The following is a 19712-nucleotide window of genomic DNA, read 5'->3' as shown; positions in this document are numbered from 1 at the left end:
TGGAAATGTTCCAAGAGATCAGTGGAAGTGTGGATAGAAGAGAAATATGGTGTGGAGACCTAAATGCCCATAATAATTTGTGGGGAAGTGATCATGTAGATAGAAATAGGGAAATAGTTGAAGAGCTTATGGATGAGAGATCGCTTGTCTGTATTAATGATGGCAGTGGCACTAGAGTGGATGTTGTAAGAAACTCAGTTTCATGCATTGACTTACGCTGGTATCAGGAAATATAAGTAACATCTTTGAATTGAAAGTAATGAATGATATCATCACAGGAACTGATTATAATATTGTAGCGTTTTTCACCGCTACAAAGGGACTTGGAGAGACGGGTGAGCTTCCTTGCTGCCCAATGCAAATGGCTGGGAATATTTCATTATCCAACAGCACGTATTCACAACAATAGCACATTTAATCACTTTATAAACACACATCTAACACACACACACACACCCCTGGCCGAAACCACTAACCCAAACACCTTTTCCCAACAGGGTGAACACAAAACAATCCCTCCCGCAAAGCATGATGGTAGCCAATCCAAAACCCCGCCCACGCCCCACTGCCCCCACCCGAGCTGTGACCGTCCCCGGTCATCATGGCGAACTCAGTCTAGGAGGCGTGCCGGTGGTCGGCGCTGGCGTTGTGAACGCCGGAGTCTCTTTGCGGAGGAAGCAGGGGTGCAACCGTCCTCCTGAGGCGGCCCGGCCTCCACAGAGTTCGATGTCTCGCTGGCGTTGGGCTAATAGGGAGCGAGACGGTCCCGGTGGAGCACGACCACTCGCACCCGGTAGACTACATCGGAGAGCTGGGCCAGTACCGTGCAGGGCCCCACCCAGTGGGACATAAGCTTAGGCGAAAGCTCCCTTTTCCTTCCGGGGGAATACACCCAAACCTGCTCCCCAGTAGCAAAGTCTCGTCCCCGGCTGTGGGCGTCATACACGCGGCGCTGCTTAACACCAGCGTCCGCCAAGTGTCTACGCGCCAACTCGTGGACACGGAACAGTTTGTCTTTTAGCGAACAAAAATAATCCAACCTCGGCTTCGTAGGTAAATCCACTTGTGGAGGGGGACCGAACACAAGGTCCACGGGCGTGCGCAATTCGCGACTGAACATTAACGCCGCTGGCGTCAGCTGTGAGGACTCCTGCACTGCTGTGCGATAGGCCCACAGCACGAGGGGCAAATGTTCGTCCCAATCCTTCTGCCGGGCGCTGGTAAGCACGGCGAGCTGGGTGGTGAGTGTCCGGTTAAAGCGTTCCACGAGGCCGTCACTCTGCGGGTGGAGGGGCGTGGTTCGGGTCTTTTTCACCCCAAGGCGCTCGCACACCGCCGCGAACACCTCCGCCTCGAAGTTACGCCCCTGATCGCTGTGCAACTGCTCCGGGGCGCCAAAATGGCTGAACACCTCATCCACCAGCACTCGAGCCATGGTGGAAGCGCTCTGGTCAGGAACAGCAAACGCCTCCGGCCACTTGGTGAAATAGTCCATGGCCACCAGCACATACCGGTTCCCGCGATCGGAAATGGGAAACGGCCCGAGAATATCCACGCCCATACGCTCCATAGATGCCCCCACCCGAAAGTCTTGCAGGGGTGCTCGCGAGCGCTGGGTAGGGCCCTTCTTTGCCGTGCAGACGTCGCATCTGTGCACAAACAATTCATTGTCAGTGTGACAGCCCGGCCAGTAGAACCGAGCGTGCAGCCGCCGCAAAGTTTTCGTTACGCTGAAGTGCACCGCGCCCGCGTGCCCATGGACCATCCCTAACACACGTGCCTGCAAGGTCCGCGGCACCAGCAACTGAAAATACTCACCAGCGCCGCACGGCCGCTCCCAGTGGCGATAGAGTAGGCCCCCCCGCAACGATAGTCTGTCGAACTGCGAATGGAGCGCTTTCACCTCTAGGCCCAGGTGGGCGACCGCGGTATACTCCGGTCTCCGGCCCGCTTTAACCCAACCTAGTACCTGCTGCAGCGCCGGGTCCTTCTCCTGCTCGGCGATTAGCTGTTCACAGTCCAGCTGTGGCACAGGCGCAACGACTATAGGCGATGGTTTAGGCAACGCAGTAACTCGGCTGCACGCCGGCTCGGATGGTTGGTTACCGACGGGGGCTCCGGAGGACTGCGCAGGAAGACTGTTCTGACTCACGGGGTTCGGAGAGTGCTCGACGTCGCAATCACCTGCGCACGCTTCCACCCTCTCGCAGTACCGACAACGCTCGTTGCTGCACGGCCGGCGGGATAAAGCATCGGCGTTAGCATGCAGTTTCCCCGCTCGGTGCTGAACGATAAAATCGTAATCTTGCAACCGCTCGAGCCAGCGCGCTAACTGCCCTTCAGGCTCCTTAAAGCTAAGCAGCCACACCAACGAAGCGTGATCGGTCCGCAGCAAGAAAGACTGCCCATATAAATACGGCCTAAAATGTTTAAGAGCCGCGACGACGGCTGAAGTAGGCGATAGCACGCTCTTTGCCCTCGGAAACCTGAGACAGGACGGCCCCCAGCCCTACATCGCTTGCGTCCGTGTCGAGAATAAACGTACGAGACGCGTCAGGATATCCGAGAACGGGCGACGTGACCAGAGCTTCCCGTAACTGGGTCAACGCTCGCGCGTGCACCCAGTCCCAGCGAAACGGCTGGTTCTTTCTCGTGAGCCCGTGCAGCGGGCTGGCGATCGTGGCGAAATCTTTTACGAACCGGCGATTGTACAAGGCTAACCGAGAAAGGTGCGTAGCTGCGACACATTTAACGGTGCAGGCCAATTCTGTACCGCAGCAATTTTGGCCGGATCGGTGGCAATCCCTTGGGCGCTAATCACGTGTCCCAAAAATACGGTCTCTTGCCGTAACAGCTGACACTTTTTGGGATTGAGCCGCAAGTTCGCCCACCGGATGGCTAAAAATACCTGCCGTAGGTTAGCTAGCGCGACCTCAAATTCCTTGCCGTGCACCAGTAAATCGTCTAAGTAAACAACACACCGGTTGCGAGGAATATCTGCCAATACTTTCTCCATCAAGCGTTCGAACGTAGCTGGAGCGTTACATAGGCCAAATGGCATGCACCGAAATTGCCATAGCCCTTGCCCGATGGAGAACGCCGTTTTAGGACGTGCTTCCGGGGCGAGTTCTACCTGCCAATACCCGCTACGCAAATCCAGCGAGCTAAACCAGGCCGAGCCCGCAACGTGTTCAAGCGCATCATCTATTCGCGGTAACGGATAAGAATCTTTGCGCGTTACCTCGTTTAACCGCCGGTAGTCCACACAAAACCGCCACGATTCGTCCTTCTTACGCACAAGCACAACCGGCGAAGACCACGGTCCAGACGCTGGCTCTATGACGCCCGAGTCGGCCATCTCACGCAGCTTCTGCTCGGCGATAGCCCGTTTAGCTAATGGGAGGCGTCTCGGATGTAGCCGCACAGGAGCTGCGTTACCTGTATCGATTGTGTGCTGCACTAAGTTGGTATGAGTGCACTCGCGCTCGTCTACCGCGAAAATATCCGCGAACTCGTGCAAAAGGGACTTCACGGCGTCGGTCTGTGTCGGACTTAGCCCCACACTGCTACGCTCTATTAGCTCGGCCATTAACCTCGCTCGGTCGGCTACCGGATGTTTACCTGGCGCGTCCACTGGAAGTTCGGCCCCCCTGGTGCCTGCTACTAACACGTCCGGCTGCACTTTGGGCACTAGCAACCTAGCTAACCCAAAGTAACCGCGCAGAGTCCCGTCCGCAAGATTCAGTACCGCCCCCACCTTTGCAAAATGTCTAACCCCAAGATACAATCATCCTCGATGTCTGCCACAAAGAATGGATGAGAAACAATGATTGCACCTACTTGTATTCGCACTGTGCGACAGGCCCGTATCTTTAGAAAACTCCCAGACACGGTGCGAATGTTCAAAGCCGTGTCCGGCAGCATACAAACATGCTCGCCGCGCTCCCAATAATCCCCAGCGCAGCAGCCAAACTGTAGAGCCGGTGTCCACAGTTCACTTACACACCCGCACGATTTCCTACACGTCCCGACCGGAAGTTAAATCCAGCAGTTGGGGAAACAAAAACGGCTGTGGGAGGCGGCTTCCCCTCGGCGCCCCCCGAAGCTAATTTAACGGCTGCTGGGGTGCGCTGTTCTCAGGCCTGAGAACATTGCAGCGGTAGTCCGGCGGTCCCTGGCCTCGGCGTCGTCGCGGAAACTCGGAGGCCGGGTCAAGGCCTAGCCGCGACGGGTAGCACTTTCCCGGCTAGGTTCACCGTGAGCCACGGGAGATCGCTCGGCTCTTCCGCCGTGGTGTTCAGCCATGATGGGCTCGGCGCGCTCGGCCTCACGCAGCGCCTCAGAGAGGGAAGCCGGTGCCGCTAACCGGATGTGCTCGCGCAGCCGCAACGGCCGGATTCCCCGAAGAAACGCGCGACAAGCTAGCTCTTCCTGTTGGGCACACTCAAATTCCGGGGAGCCCCGGCGCGCGAGAGATCTTAAGTCCATAGCAAACGCCCCCAGTGGCTCGGAGGCGCGCCGCTCGCGAGTCGCTAGCTCTTCCCACGTGGCCTCCTTACGGTCACCCGTGCCGAACCGGAAGTGAAGCGACTCCCGCAGCTTCGCCCAGTCCTTCCGCTCATCAGCCCGGAGGTCCTCCAACGCCCGGAGCGCGTCGCCTTCCAGCGAGAGGGCCACCCCGACGGCGGTTTCCGCCGGGGACCAACCCGTGTAGTCGGCGGCTAGCTCCACTTGGGCGAGGAACGCATAGAGGCTCGACGGCGCCGTTGTAGGCAGGCAGGCGCAGCTGCATGTCGCCTCGCCGGCTGGCGGCGCACGGAGCTGTAACTTGCTCCTTCGCTGCGTCACTGGAGGAATCCCCTCCAAAATCCAGCGCCGGAACCTGAAGCGCGCCGCTCCGCTCCGGTCGCCGCTCTCTGCTCGCGCTGGCCCCGTCAAGGAGGGTTTTCTTCCTCCTCAGCCGCTCTGCTACTCCAACCCGCTTCTCTCCATCCCACTTCTGACACCAAATGTAGCGTTTTTCACCGCTACAAAGGGACTTGGAGAGACAAGTGAGCTTCCTTGCTGCCCAATGCAAATGGCTGGGAGTATTTTATTATCCAACAGCACGTAATCACAACAATAGCACATTTAATCACTTTATAAACACACATCTAACACACACACACACCCCTGGCCGAAACCACTAACCCAAACACCTTTTCCCAACAGGGTGAAGACAAAACAATCCCTCCCGCAAAGCATGATGGTAGCCAATCCAAAACCCCGCCCACGCCACAATATATTTTATGTACAATAAATTTTGAACTAAATTTGCAGGAAGGATGTATAGTAGAGAGATGGTGCTTACATAAAGCTGAATGGGAAAAATTTTGAGAACATTGTAAAGAGTTTATGGAAGCAATATCGATGGAAGGTAACAGACTCTTGTGCAGAAGCAGTGACGAAATTGATTGTCAAGGCTGCAACAGCATGCATCCCCAAAAGCAAAATAAACGGGAAAAGAAGATGGTTCCATGGTGGAATGATGATTGTAGAAATGCTATATAGGTTAGAAATAAAGCTTTTAAAATTTTAAGGAAACAACTGAGTCAAGAGAATTTGATTGCATATCAAAGAAAGAGAGCTATGGCACGGAAAATAATTAAAATAGCAAAGAGGAATGCTTGGAGACAATCCTGTTTAGCTATCAGTAGAGAAATAAGATTGGATGATGTTTGGCTGATGATTAAAAAATGAGTGGGAAAAGGAAATATGATAAAATTCCAGTGTTAGTTGATAAAAAAAAAATATTCGGCAATTACAAATATTGAGAAAGTCGATCTTTGGGGTAAAAAGTTTGCAAGTATACATAATGGAAGTTACTTAGATGAAAAGCATAAGCAACAGAAAGAGGATATTTTAAGGAAATATCCAGATATATTAAAGAAAAGATGTAGTGATGATACCTGCCTTAATATGGATTTTACAATTTATGAGTTGACAGCGGCGTTACAGAAAAGTGAGTATTCGGCTTCAGGTCAGGATCAATTATGCTATGCAATGTTCAGACAATCACCTAATTAAGCCTTAGAAATGATACGAAGACTGTTTAACAGGATATGGCAAAAAGGTGTAATGCCTAATAAATGAAAAAGTGCCTTAATACTACCTTTTAGTAAGCCTGGCAAAAACCTGAATAATGCAGGAAATTACAGGCCTATAGCGCTAACATCTCACTTGTGCAAATGGATGGAAAAGGTGATTGTCCACAGACTGACACATTATTTGCCAAAGGAAATTGATTAGCAAAGGAAATTGATTAGCACATATTAAAATGGTTTCCGCAAAGGTAAATCTACTATCGATGCTTTAGTGAAAGTTATGGCTATAGTGTATTTAGATATTGGGAAAGCTTATGATTCAATGTGGAAAGAAGGACTATTGATTAAACTTTATAAGATGGGTATTGGTGGGAGGATGTACAATTGGATCTTAAATTTTTTTAACTAAACAAACGTTCAGAGTTAAGGTAGGTCATGCTGTACCAGATGAGTTTAATATTGTGAATGGTGTTCCGCAGGGTAGTGTTATTAGCCCTATTTTGTTTAACATTATGATAAATTATGTCTTTGACAAATATTAGCGTTGATATAGGGTCCTCGCTTTATGCAGATGATGGGGCTATATGGGAAAGAGGGAAAAATATTAGACACGTGATTAAGAGTATTCAGAGTGCCATAATAAAGGTTGAAAGATGGTCGTATGAATGGGGTTTTAAGATGTCAGTTGAAAAATCATGTTATATGTTATTCTCCAAAAAGAAAAAGGTTAGGCAATAATCAACTTAAACTGTATGGACGAAATATGGTAAGGGTAACAATGGTTTATTATTTGGGGTTATGGTTTGATGAGAACTGTATATGGAAAACATATATTAAACAGATTGTGACAAAATGTAATAAAGTGTTGAACCTTATGAGATCGGTCTCTGGATATAATTGGGGAGCAGATAAACAATCGCTCCTAGATATATATATATATATATATAGGGCCTTAATACGATCCAGTATAGATCATGGATGTATGGTATATGGAGCAGCAGCAAAAAGTACTTTGGAAAAACTAGATAGAATACAGTATAGAGCTCTTAGACTTAGTATTGAAGCTATTAAAACAACTCCGACCAATGCATTACTGGTGGAATCTAAAGAATTACCATTACATCTAAGACGATTAAAGTTGGCATTGTCATACTGGTGAAGCTAAAGGGATCTGGAGAGGAGCAACCCGCGACGAAGGTAATAGAAGACTGTTGGGAATATTCACAAAAACGGAAAGGCACAGGATTTGGTTGGAGTATTAATTCGGTAGCAGAAAGATTTGGACTAAATAGGTTAAAGATTGGACCCAATACTGTATGGGGTAATGTACTTCCATGGATATTGCCAGTTCCGAATGTAGATTTGCAACTTATAAAACAAAAGAGAGAATGGATTGAAAATAATATAGATAATATTGGATGTTTGGTGTCGGAGTATGTTAAGAGGAAATATGTTAATTATTTGCTAGTTTTCACTGATGGGTCCAAAGATCCAGGAAACAACCATGTTGGAGCCGGAGTGTATATACCTGAATTCAATATAATTATAAACAAAAGAATTAATAATAAATTGTCAGTTTTCACAGCAGAAATAGTTGCCATAATCTTAGTTTTGCAGCGGATAGAGCAGGAGAGAGCAGTCATTTGTTCAGATTCTAGTGCAGCTCTTAGGAGTCTGAATGCTGGTGAAACAAAAAGAGATAACTTGTTGAAGGAAATATCAATGAAAATGCTCTGGATACAAAGAGCTGGAACTTTAATACAGTTTTGCTGGGTGCCGGCACACGCTGGCGTAGAGGGTAATGAGAAAGCAGATTCAATAGCTAAGAATGCATTAAAATTTAAGGATGAAAAGATAATAGAAATTCCCTTTGGAAAAGGTAAGGCCAAGTCAATAATAAAAACAGCAGTAGAGAGCTCATGGCTAATGATATGGGACACAGATTGCAAAGGGAGACAATACTATAATGTACAGAAATCAATAAAGGTGAAGGCTTTTAAAGGAAATTATAGAAGTGAAGAAGTGGTTCTTATAAGAATTAGACTAGGTCATACTGGACTTAAATCAACACTCTTCAAAATGGGAAAATGCAGTAGAGATAAATGTGATGTTTGTAACGTCTCTGAAAATGTTGAGCATGTTATTTTATGGTGTAAAAAATAATATAATGCAGAGAGGAATATATTACAAGATAAAATGTATGAACTGGAGAGAGAATGGAGTTTGCTAGGGATTCTTGGGACGTGGGAGAAAACGAGGGAAAGTAGTAGAGCATTGTTTACATTTCTTAAAAGTACAGGATTAGAGGTGGATATATAAACAGGATAATGCAATCATCGCTGCTTTTTTTTTTTAAACTGAAGAACAAAAAACCTTGATATTACACACATCGTTACAGTAGGTGGTGATATGCACCTATTTAAGTTTGTTGCGACCCGCCAACAAACCAGAGAGAGAGATGGCCTGATGAGATCTTAAGAGGATGTTTGGAGTTCATTAGCTTTAGAACAGTAGACTTTAAAATGTAAATTATTAGTATTTACAACAAACGCTACAACTTATTTAAGATCATCTATTTTTGTTGTTTGTTTCAACTGTTAAACTGTTACTGACTTTTAATAAACACAAAATAAATACAATGCCAAATTATGATCCTGCATGAAGCACTGAAAACAATTAAGGAGTGTAAGGGTCCTCCACTAGAGGTCACTGTTTTTATTTTGTAGTTTTTGTTGGCCGACTCAGTTTCCCAGCAGGCACCTCGGTCAGGTGAGGCAGTGCACACCTGAACCGAGGTAGCCATCAATCAATCTATAAATAGCTGTTTAGACTGGGAAACTGGGTCGAGCATTTTTGGTACCACCGCTGTCATTTATGTGGGCATTTTGGTTTATTCTGTTTTGTTATCTGTTTAGTTTGTACTTTGATTTTAGTTGTGTTGACTTGGGCTCTCTTATTGGCAATGTTTCTGTGTATCTTGTGTGTCTGTGTTAGTGGAGCTGATTCCGTCCTGTCCTCCTGTGTTCTTGTGGTTAGCTAGAGCAGGTAAGTAGTTAGGTGTGTGTGTGGCTAGGAGCATGTTTAGCTAAATTCTATGTTGAGTTACAGTAACTAGCATGCTTCTAGCCATAGCCCCTCTGTCTCTAGCTGTCCTGTGTTTCCTACCTCCCTAGTTGCCCAGTGTGCCTAGCCTTTGAGTGTCCCCTAGCCTAGCCACTGGGTGTCCCCTAGCCTAGCCACTGGGTGTCCCCTAGCCTAGCCACTGGGTGTCCCCTAGCCTAGCCACTGGGTGTCCCCTAGCCTAGCCACTGGGTGTCCCCTAGCCTAGCCACTGGGTGTCCCCTAGCCTAGCCACTGGGTGTCCCCTAGCCTAGCCACTGGGTGTCCCCTAGCCTAGCCACTGGGTGTCCCCTAGCCTAGCCACTGGGTGTCCCCTAGCCTAGCCACTGGGTGTCCCCTAGCCTAGCCACTGGGTGTCCCCTAGCCTAGCCACTGGGTGTCCCCTAGCCTAGCCACTGGGTGTCCCCTAGCCTAGCCACTGGGTGTCCCCTAGCCTAGCCACTGGGTGTCCCCTAGCCTAGCCACTGGGTGTCCCCTAGCCTAGCCACTGGGTGTCCCCTAGCCTAGCCACTGGGTGTCCCCTAGCCTAGCCACTGGGTGTCCCCTAGCCTAGCCACTGGGTGTCCCCTAGCCTAGCCACTGGGTGTCCCTTGTCTGTGTTTCTGTGCCCCTATTCCCTAGTGTGTTTAAGCTATTAGGTAAGTGTAGCTTAGTGCAAGTTGGGGCTAAAGACATGCTTAGCTAGGTGTATGTGTAGCTGACTGCCATGGTAAAGCTTAGCTTAACCATGTTTAGCTAAAAGCCATGCCTAGCTGATTGCCATGTCTTTAGCCCTCGTCCCGTCCCTCTCTTGGTCTCTCGTCTCTAGTCTTTACGTGTCTCCCGTTCTCTCTAGTGTCTCTTGTTCTCTCTAGTGTCTCCCGTTTCAGCTCCACGCCTCGTTTGTGTCCTGTTTTGTGTCTCCTCCTGCCTGTGTCTCGCCACAGGAGGTGTTTTGTGTCTCGCCCCGCCTGTGTCTCGCCACAGGGCGTGTTTTGTGTCTCGCCCCGCCTGTGTCTCGCCACAGGGCGTGTTTTGTGTCTCGCCCTGCCTGTGTCTCGCCACAGGGCGTGTTTTGTGTCTCGCCCTGCCTGTGTCTTGCCAGAGAGCCCATAAGTTAAGTATGGTTTGAGTTTGTTCCTTTGTTTGTATTTTTATTTATACTTTGTGTTTAACTATTATTAAAAAGACTCTTTTGGGTTACACCACCCCTCTGCCTCTATGCCTGCTCCTTCCGCCCACGGCGTTCAACACCTGCCACAACACCCCGATCATGACAAGGACATTTAAATTACTGGAATTGGTTGAAGAACTTTCCAACACATTAGTGAAAAAGGACTGTGCTAAACTTTCAACTTGAAAATATGAATAGAGATCACTTAAATACTTGAATTTTCAGGGTAAGTAAATCTACAGTAAAAAACATTAACTAGGTTAAATAGTGTAAATAAGAGCATTTCCAAATACACCCAATCTCAGGATTGGGACTATACAGCTGTTTAGCCATAAGGAAAACCACCAAAAATGACTTTAATTTGTTAGAGTGTCAAGATTGACTCTGTGGTAATGGAAAAGTGTCACATGGCCTGATGAGCCCAGACTGACCCAATTCTACAGCGATGGATGTATCAGGGTGAGAGAAAGCGCATGAAGCAGTGCAACATTTGTTTTTGGCTGGCAACTGTTTAACAAGACACCAACTAAGTTGTTTCACATTGAGTAAAAGAAGATCAGAGTGAACTACCACTGTTGTACAAGGCTTTACATGCTTTTTGGAAACTCAAAGGCTGTGGGTATTAAAAAAATTAAAAAATAAAAGTCATGCAAGACAGAGTTTGTGGTGTCTGCATATACAGTGGGTACGAAAAGTATTCAGACCCCCTTAAATTTTACTCTGTTATATTGCAGCCATTTGCTACATTTTTTTTTTTTCATTCATTAATGTACACACAGCACCCCATATTGATAGAAAAACAAAGAATTAACATTTTTGCAGGTTTATTAAAAAAGAAAAACTTAAATATCACATGGTCCTAAGTATTCAGACCCTTTGCTGTGACACTCATATATTTAACTCAGGTGCTGTCCATTTCTTCTGATCATCCTTGAGATGGTTCTACATCTTAATTTGAGTCCAGCTGTGTTTAATTATACTGATTGGACTTGATTAGAAAAGCCACACACCTGTCTAAGACCTTACAGCTCACAATGCATGTCAGAGCAAATGAGAATCATGGGGTTAAAGGAACTGCCTGAAGAGCTCAGAGACAGAATTATGGCAAGGCACAGATCTGGCCAAGGTTACAAAAAAAAAATTCTGCTGCACTTATGGTTCCTAAGAGCACAGTGGCCTCCATAATCCTTAAATGGAAGACGTTTGGGACGACCAGAACCCTTCCCAAACTGAGCTATCGGGAGAGAAGAGCCCTGGTGAGAGAGGTAAAGAAGAACCCAAGGAATGGCAAAGGATCCCCAAATCCATATGTGGAAAACTTGTTGCATCTTTCCCAAAAAGACTCATGGCTGTGTTAAATCAAAAGGGTGCTTCTACTAAATACTGAGCAAAGGGTCTGAATACTTAGGACCATGTGATATTTCAACTTTTCTTCTTTAATGAACCTGCAAAAATGTCAACAGTTGTGTTTTTCTGTCAATATAAGGTGCTGTGTGTACATTAATGGGGGGATGGGGGGGGGCGGACTTAAATGATTTTTGCAAATGGCTGCAATATAACAAAGTGAAAAATTTAAGGGGGTCTGAATACTTTCCGTACCAACTGTACAGTATGTCTGATAGAGCATTTGTGTAGTGTAAGAACAACAAAAAAAAAAACTTGTATTAATAATTATTTTAACTAACAAGTAATTTATCCAAGATGGAAAAAAAAGCTATACCGAGTCTGGCTTATATTTGTTTAAGTCCTGGTATTAGTAGGTGGTATGTTGCTCCAGAATCGCACCTGAATTCCACCTAAAAACATTTAGCTAAAGTCTGGTATAAATACATCCAAGTTTGAAATACTGTAATTAAAAAAAAAAAAAATATATATATATATATATATATACACACACAAAATGAAGAGTATTAGAGTATTAAAGTATCAGTATTATGCATATTTATAGATAAGCCAAAGTAAAAGTGGTTTTTATTATTATTTTAACCATATATATAAAGGGTCAATATCTGACGTGCACAATTGTTTAATAACGTCATTTGTGTCTGCCTGCCTCTTTTTACTGTGTTAGTTTATGTGTGAATTTTAACTCTGTTGTTGTTAAATCTAAAATTCTAACTCTAAAAGTTCATTAAAAGTGAATTGGTTCACTCTTTTATTTCTTACTCACACAAAGATTGTTTTTTATTACTGTACAGATATGTACAGGAGAGAGGAAAACAGTTTTCCCCAAGAGCTAAGTTATGTCAAGCATGCCAAAGCAAGGGCTAAAATGTCCAGTTTTAAACAAGCACACTCCCACAAATACTGAGAAATACACATCCATATATAGACATGATTTCTGTTAACCCTGTTAAATAGGACAACTCTGCCCTCTAGCGTCACAATCCTGCATCTGCATTTGGTGGAAATTGCAAGAGATTATGGGAAGAAAAACAGCGGTAACAAACTTGTGAACGGTGGCGGACTGGCCGTCTGGGGCACCGGGGGTTTTCCAAGTGGGCGGCCCAGTCAGTATATATTAATAAAATGACAACAATAATAAAAACAGAAATATTTCATCTCTTTTCTCCGCTGATGGATGAGGCGGCGATCGCACGGGTGCCGCTGACAAAGAGCGCGTGCTTGTGTGCATGTGAATGTACTGTACATGTGTTCTGAAACACGGCACCTTTAACTTCTAATGTACAGAGAGAGATATTAACCCTTTATATATTGACCCTTGAGACAGAGCAAATAATTAATAATAATGTCCATGGATGAAAATGGGAGTAAAAAAAAGTGGCGCTGTACGGAAGCGCTTTGCATTCACACAATCAGGGGCGTCGCACCCGTAGGGGATGTGGGTGTTTTAACACCCACACTTTTCCCGGTGAGAGGGTTTAACACCCACACTTTTTCTACAGTTTTCCCGCAGTTTTGAACAAACACTTCCCATTCGCTCCTCCGTTTCTCTGGCCGCTCTGTGTCTACGCTCGCTTCAGCTCTCCTCTCCCCTCCCTCTCAAACATGACACCGGCTGATGATTGGCTGTTCTGCCTTAAGTCCCGCCTCTCTTGATGTGTTAGATCTATCGGTCAGCTCGTGCAGAGGAGGCGGGAACTTATGGTTGTTATGATTATTTACATCTCCGTTTTCCAGCTAGTTTGAATGTTTATCCTTTTGAGGTTTTTAAATGAGCTTGATATATGTTTGGGAAGATGATCTGTTTATGTTTTGTTGACATGTCGAATGTTTTCTGTATTATATTTAGTTTTTTAGACTAATGGCAATTGCTAATTGGGATAGTGTTCAGTAGCTAACTTAGCTAAATTCGGTTATGTGTTAATCGGTAATCGGTTATGGGTTATTAAGTAACTGCGATGAAGAAGGCAGGAAATTGATGAGGAGGGACAAATTGACAATGTTAAGCAATGCATTTATGGGTTTATTGCCAGTGCAATTGATTTTGATATTTTGAGCATTGTTTGTTCATTAGCTGACCTGCCTGTTGTGTTTGATTGGATCTGTTGAGGAGAAAAAAGTGAGAAATAATGTCAGTTTGCAGACCTGTTGGCTATGGAAAAATATTATTTTAATGTGTATATTATTTTAATGTTTAAAAACAGTCAATTGTTACATTATTTATACTGTTATTTATATAAATATACTTTTGTTTATATTATAATTATTTAGAAAAAGCTTTTTGTAAGGACTTTTTTTTTATATATCTTCATTGCTTTTATATCTTCATTGCTTACTTGCTTCTCTGCAAGTAAGCACAATGTATCAGTCCCAGTCCTGTCAGACCCATGTCAAGCTTACCACTGTCCTTTTGTCACACAGTATCATTAAGATGCAGAAAAGAAAGAGGCAGAAGAAGATTGACACCTTTTTCAAGAGAAATCCTGTAAGTGAAGTTGAGAGATGAAAGTTGAAAAATGTTGACATTAAACAACAGTAGCCTATTACCATTAGATGCTGTTTGCATTTATTTCATTGTATTACGTTTCAATATTCACTGACCCAAACTCGTCTCAACAGTGTTGCTGTGTGCCATGTACATAAAGACAAGCTGGACAGGGGAAACAGAAAAAAGGTTGCTGAGCAGTTTGTCTCTTGTAAGGAGAGCAGAAAGAGCACTTTTGGTACTTTTAAATGAGAGATATAGTTGGTCATGTATTATTTGGTCAGTTGTTGTTGTTGGTTGCATTTATATATGTACATAGTTGTTTATATTTTTGTTCTGAATATACAGTATGTTGTTTGTATGAAATGTTGTCTGTATATTTGGAGTAACAAAATAATTTCTCCCTGAGATTATTAAAGCATTTCTAATTCTAAATCTTTTAAATTGAAAGCTTTTTATATCTTGTATGTTAATACCTTTTGCACCCTTCTGTCATTGTATTCATAATTTTTATTCTTAACAAACAAACCACATTCATCCCCCAGACTTTTGAAAAGCTTGCTACGCCCCTGGCGGGAGCCATTTTAACACATGACATCGGAAACGAAAGTTACTGCGTCCTTTTGCTCGGAAGCGCCTCAATGCAGACCCATGGAGATGTAGCACCATCCTATCGTTTAGCTAGATGATTGTACAGTAGGTGAATTAACTACTGAACATTTCCTCACTGACCTGCCCCTCCTGCTACTGCGGTAAAGCCAGCCGCGGTTCCGAAAAAACACGGTCAAGCCAACCGCGATTGATTTTAGTGTGCGCGCATATTACAGTGCTTACGGTAGTTTCAGGAACGACACAGAGAGAACGCGCTTTCAGAGCACTTTTCTTGAAAAGCCCAGCGCGACTGTGATGTGATTATAAAAAGGTGTCATGTTTCGAAACTGGTGTTTTGCATTTATTGTTTTCCTTATTGTTTATAGGTGCGATATCTTTGACACTTGTCTTTCTTTAAATAATGTTTTCTGTATATTTCTTCTTCTAAAGTCGTTGTAAATGTAGTTTTGTTTACAGATAAATTATATGCAAATGGAAGACAATCAATTATATACTCATTTTAAATCCCTCAGTTGTGTATTCATTTGTCACTGTTCTATAATTTCTGTTATTTTGGAGTGCATTCATTAGGTATAATGTCTGCAATGAAAGTAAATAGCAAAATATGTTTACAATAGGTTTAAAAGTCTAAATAAGAAATCAATAATTATCATAAAGATGATATCAAGAATAATGACATTATTACACTTCAGAGGCCTATACGGACGTCATTTTTAATAAGTTGAAAAAATGGTTGAAACGGCCAATTCTCATAGGGGGCATCTCATACTATATACACACCTCATATGAAAATATTTTACTGCAGCATTTATGAGATATGGGGCATTATTAACTTTAAAGGGGTACAAAGACCCCATTTCTAATAAGTAGAAAAAAAACAACCACCAGTTCTTATTCGGGACATCCCACACTATATGCACACATTATCTCCAACTATTTCACTGCAGCGTTTTATAGATATGTGTCATTATTACCCTTAAAACGCCTATGAAAACCATATTTCTAAAAAGTTTCCCTGGCCTTTGCCTACACATACTAGTATTCTTTATAATTAATTTTAAATGCAAGCCCTTAGAAACAAAAAAGGAAGGTTGATGGCTGAATTTCCCACAATGTATTACACTTTATTTTGGGGCCTAACAGTTTAACACAGTTGTTTTTATAAATGATAGCGAAAGACTGTAAAAGTAAACTTGTCCAGTAAAGGGCAACAATGTGTTTAAGTCTTATTTCAGTTTCCTCATTTTAAGCAGGTAAATAAATAAGCATTACAAAAAATAAAAATAAAAAACATAGGGATTTATAAATAATTGAAAATAACTTTTTGGTTTAATATAATAATTATTTGAACATACATACTATAACAAACAGCGATTACATTATTGTAATGACTGTCCATATTTATCGAACTGACGCTGCGTACACATCTTGCTGCATCCCAAAATTTATATTTTTATCATTATTACAAGAAGATAAAAAAATTTTATGCTTAAAAAATTAAGTTAATGTATTCAATTCAACTTATACAAACATAATATCTGTACATGTTCGTAGTATAACAATATTTACAATATTTATAATGTATATTTTTTGAGCCACGCCCTTCAACCTTCAGAAATACTGTCATGCCTGGACGAAGACTTTGGTAAGTAAAGTTTCTCTGAAAAATGGCATAGATTTTTCAGTAAAGCCTTTAAATAAGTTTGTTTAAAATAAAATGTGTTGTAATAGTAATTTGCTGTTCATTACTATTATTGTAAATATTTCATTGCCCTCCAGAACATACTTCTTTTCCACCTTTGGAAAGGTAAGATGACATTAATAATGACATCATATTACTTTTATGAGGTAATACATTTTTTGGTTTCAGTTATATCAGTCTATTAATAAAGTTTGTCATATTCACATTTTCCACACACAGGGCCGTAACATTCAGATCACGCCGCATGACATAAAGCATGCTCTACAAGGCCATGCTAAAGATGAAAGTGCTTATCTCCCTACTGGCACCTGGGGAACACTTTGCCAGTCTTTGCAAATTCCAAATTCTCTTTGCAACAAAGTAAGATTGAAAAACATTGCACAGGCCCACCTACAGGTAATATTTCAACGAGAGAACAGGGATGAGGATATGTGTATTAAGTTTCTTTTCAAGTTTATACTTACGATAGGTCAACGTATAAGGTAATATAGAGATGCATAACATTAAATCAAAAAATGGAACAGTAAAAACATAGTAATTATTGTCTGGGGCATATGTTGTTACACACTAACTTTGGTGTTGCATTCAGTTAGCGTTTTTGTTAATAATACTTCAATTTGGTTTGTCTCTGGTTGAGCATCTTACAAATTACACCATTGTATTTCCAAGAAGCCTTCTCTTGGCAATCCAGAGGATAGAGATGTTGGGGAAGCTGAGTCTCCTTCTCCCAGGGTAATATCAAAGATTTTTGGGATACAGATGGCATACACTTACCTCATAAACACTTTAACTTGTGTGTTTCTCTGTATGTTCTAGTGGTCTCCTGCACACAGCCCTTCAAGTCCACATGAAACCCACATAGAGTCTGAGGGCAAGAATGTTGTTGGAGGTGAATCTCCTTCTGCCAGGGTGAGATCTTTTTGCAAATTGACTCAACAAATTTGATATGCAGTTATTTTTTATCTAATGCCGATTTTAAAGTAATTTACAACAATGATTCAATTTGTGTAAACAGACAGTATATCCATTACACTTACTAGAATTTACTTACTGCATTTCAAGAGTCTCATTTTTTAATTGTCCGTAATGTCACTTTTTTATATAGCACACTGAAACACAGGACTCTAACAATTCATCAGCACCTTCTTCTGCGGACAGTGGTTCAGCTGACAACCTTTTTTTTAAATATACCTTGCCGACAGGCCCATGTTTTTTTTTTTTTATTATTGATAGAAAGGATTGGACAGACCTACGTAAACAACAGGTTGAACACCAGTTCAAAGACCTACAATGGACAAATGTAATAGTAAAAGGAATACGTTCTGTCCACCCATATTGCAGCATAGCATTCAAAAGGCATACAGTCAAAACGAAAGTGTCAAAAAGAAGAGGGCCTATATTCCATTGCCTGGCCTATTGCAGATTTGCAGATTGCCCTGTTTGTATTGAAGTGATTGTACATGACGAGAGTACTCTGAAAGCCTGGGTGACATTTCAGGGAGTGAAGGTTTGCCATAGTATGGCTGAATTACAAACAAGCTGATGAGAGAGACATTATTGGCAAGCAGTTAGAGACAATCCTTCCAAGAGCCTTACCTTGTGTGAACCTTGTGTCTTCGAATCAGGATGTCGAGACCAAGCACCCACACCTGAAGTCCTCAAAAATATAGCTTTCAAAACACGGAAAAAATTCAGAAGACATGACAATGAACTGTTAAGTCTTCAGAAAATGGTTGAAGAAAAAACAGATGAAGATAATGATATATTACAGAAGGTGCTCTTACATCTCAAAGGAGTAATGCTATGGTCCAAAGCCACAATCCGGCTTTTCCATCAGAGATGCAGAGATGATGTTGTGTATATCGATGCCACAGGAAGCATTATACAGAAAGTACAAGAAGAATCAGCACCCATATATGTGTACGAGTTGATGGTGAGACATCCTATTAAAGGCCGCTCTCCCATCCCTGTAGCAACTTATGTAACCTGCCACCGCACCACTGCATCTGTACTATTTTTTCTGGAATCATTTCTACCTAATCATGTAACTGATTATTACAAGTTGTTTGGGAAAAAATCAGTGCGGAGACCAGTAAGGTAATGTGTGATGGGTCCCTTGTGCTAATGCAGTCTATTGCATACACTTTCTGCAAACTTCCTTTGGAGAGATTGATCTGCATGTACTATGACATCATCACTGGATATTATCACTGGATGGATCAAAGATATCAGGAAGATGCCAATTCTTCATCGCTGCCTAAGCCACATTATGAAGAATGCGAAAGTGTTCTGCAAGAAACAGTAAGTTTGTATTTGTTATGTTTTAACAGTTAGGAAAGTAACAATGAATTCATATTAAATTAGGCAAATGAAGTGTTATTTTTTTATTGTTTGTAGTGAAATTATGGAAATTAACATAAATTAACAGGAATGAAATAACAGTACCAAACCTAGGTACTAGCAAATATTTCCAAATTATTCAAGGTGGTTCCCTACTTGTTTGTGTCAGCCGATGAATTATTTATGAGTATGAAAATATGGGTACATGTTCTGGCAGTTTATGTAGTGTATTGTTGTGCTTTAACATTACTGTTCACTTGAGAAATCCCAAAAAACTGTAAAACAATGTTAAGATGTAAGCATATTACTGTACCTTCATTAACTTTTCAGAATTTCTGACAGTACTATATGTTAAACTTACATTTGTCCTTTGTTTGTCAGTTCCCCAAAACACTACAGACTGTCCATGCATCTTTTTGGACTCCTGACAAGTGCTGCCACACTGATGGAGATGGATGACATCATTATTAGCATGACAGTCATGTTCTCCAGCTCCCATAGTGGTGACAATGTACAAAAGCACTTCCAAAATCTTCAGAACAGGATGGAGAGAATGGGCATGTATGAAGGAAGTTACTGTGGTGACAATGACTTTCAGGTTTGTGACACAGCCTAATATTCTGGTTGCCTTTCAAGTCAGTTATTTTAATGTGGTTATGGCATACTGAAATAGGGATAATGGTACAATGCTAGTATGTTTCTAGTAGTTTTTTTTTCCCCTTAAATACAGATTAAAATTATTATTAATTTGCAGGTTAAAGTGACCAACACCATTTCACACTCATTTTGAAGAAATAATGGCAAATGCACCTG

General features: G+C 42.8%; 2 long non-coding RNA genes across 2 annotated transcripts; both read left to right on the top strand.

The window, feature by feature from the left end:
- Positions 1-16202: 16202 nt before the first annotated feature.
- On the top strand, positions 16203-16980 carry LOC128533857 (uncharacterized). Its single transcript, XR_008361406.1, has 3 exons — positions 16203-16502; positions 16637-16664; positions 16779-16980. It is a non-coding gene; the product is annotated as an uncharacterized LOC128533857 (long non-coding RNA).
- Positions 16981-17165: 185 nt separating this feature from the next.
- Positions 17166-18121, top strand: LOC128533862 (uncharacterized). The gene is made up of 3 exons (XR_008361413.1): positions 17166-17291; positions 17376-17468; positions 17665-18121. It is a non-coding gene; the product is annotated as an uncharacterized LOC128533862 (long non-coding RNA).
- The last annotated feature ends 1591 nt before the right edge of the window (positions 18122-19712 follow it).

Source organism: Clarias gariepinus, chromosome 12, assembly GCF_024256425.1.
Source record: "Clarias gariepinus isolate MV-2021 ecotype Netherlands chromosome 12, CGAR_prim_01v2, whole genome shotgun sequence".
Lineage (NCBI taxonomy): Eukaryota > Metazoa > Chordata > Actinopteri > Siluriformes > Clariidae > Clarias > Clarias gariepinus.
The sequence above is the reverse complement of the archived record's forward strand: the minus strand, read 5'-3'. Positions and strand labels throughout refer to the sequence as shown.